General features: G+C 40.8%; 1 protein-coding gene across 1 annotated transcript in view; it reads right to left on the bottom strand.

Annotated features, from left to right (window-relative positions):
* The window catches only part of EIF5B (eukaryotic translation initiation factor 5B), a 66,041-nt gene that overhangs the window by 33,814 nt on the left and 30,425 nt on the right, over nt 1–1,802 (bottom strand). The gene's annotated exons all lie outside the window — the stretch shown is intronic.

Raw genomic sequence — 1,802 nt, 5'->3', positions numbered from 1 at the left:
TCCCCATTGACCCCCTCCAGTCCTCCTCTCCTCCTGCCCAGGCTTTCACCACTCTATTGTGTGTGTCCATGGGTTTTATATATCTATACTAATAAAAGGGTGATCTGCTCATTAGAATGGGTCGACTGGCCATCTTCCAGACTTCCGATTTCCTTCTGGACAAAGCCATGGTGGTGGGGGCTGAGGCAGAGAGGGCAGTTGGGGGCGAGATCAGGCCAGCAGGGGAGGGCAGTTAGGGGCGATTAGGCAGGCAGGCAGAGAGGTTGGGGCGATCAGGCAGGCAGGCAGAGAGGTTAGGGACGATTAGGCAGGCTGGCAGAGGGGTTAGGGGCCATCAGGCAGAGGCAGTTAGGGGCGATCAGGCAGGCAAGCAGGTGAGCAGTTAGGAGCCAGCTGTCCCAGATTGGAGAGGCTGAGGGAAACCACCCCATGCACGAATTTTGTACACCGGGCCACTAGCTCAATAATAAAAAGTCAAATTACAAAATTTAAAAATTTGAATTGATGTTTCACCATGAGGGCATAGTTATGGCAATAGCACATGAAGAAATGCTCAAGATCATGGAAGTGTAATCTAAAACCACAATAAGACAAACTATTTCACATCCACTAGAATGGCTAAAATTGAAAAGACAATAAAAACTACTAGTGAGAATGTAGAGCTACTAGAACCCTCAAATGGGATAATCTATAATTGTGCAACCATTATGGAAAATATTTTGGCAGTTAAATGCAAATCTACCATATAATTTAGCAATTTCACTTGTAGGAATATATCCAAAAGAAATAAAAACACATTTTCATGTAAAGAACTCATAACAAAATACTTATAACAATATTATACCATTCTCAATAGCCAGTGGAAACAACTCAAATGTCCATTAACTGGTGAATGGACAATAATATAATATGATATATTTATACAAAACACTACTTGGTAATTAAAGAGAACAAAGTACTAATATAACTACCACATATAGGAACACAGTAGAGAAACAGCCAGGCACAAAAGACCACATATTATAGAAGTGAATTTTTATGAAATTTCCAGAAAAGTTATCTATAGAGACAAAGCAGATTAGCAGCTGTCTGTGGCTAAGAATGGGGAATGACTAAATTGGCACAAGGAATCTTTTGATGGTAATGAAAATACTCCAAAGTTAAGGTGTGTTGGTTGCACAACTGTAAATTTACAAAATATCATTGAATTGTACACTTAAAACAGGTTAATGTGATGGTATGTAAAGCATATCTCAACAAAGCTGCTTAAAAATGTTAAGCTAAGAGGTCCACAGCATATTGTTATGTGAAAAAAAAAAAATCTTTCCAAAACCTATTATATAACTTACTTTCAATTAAACATTTAAAAAATCTTGAAGTGCATAAACAAGAATATGAACAAGTCTGGGGAGTGAGATAATGGGGAAACTTGTACTTTCTGCTTTATAGCCATTTTGTTTGCTTGTTTTTAAATTTTCAAACACAGAACAAACTCTCACACATGGGTGCAAAGCAAGGGAGGTGGTTTGAGTAGGTGCCGTAGAAAGAAGCAGTCACAACCAGCCGTCAGGAGGGGAATGCTACAGGCATCTGGTGGGTAGAGGACAGGGATGCTACACAACATCCCAAAATATAGAGGACAATCCCCACAACAAAGAATTACATGCCCGGCTGGCGAGCATAGCTCAATGGTTGAGGGTCGACCTATGAACCAGGAGGTCAGAGTTTAATTTCCAGTCAGGGCATATGTCCAGGTTGAGGGCTGCATCCCCAGCAGGGGGAATGTAGGAGGCTGCTGATCA

This window comes from Myotis davidii, unplaced genomic scaffold (genome assembly GCF_000327345.1).
Source record: "Myotis davidii unplaced genomic scaffold, ASM32734v1 scaffold1011, whole genome shotgun sequence".
Lineage (NCBI taxonomy): Eukaryota > Metazoa > Chordata > Mammalia > Chiroptera > Vespertilionidae > Myotis > Myotis davidii.
Note: the sequence above shows the minus strand (reverse complement) of the source record. Positions and strands in the feature narration are given on the sequence as shown.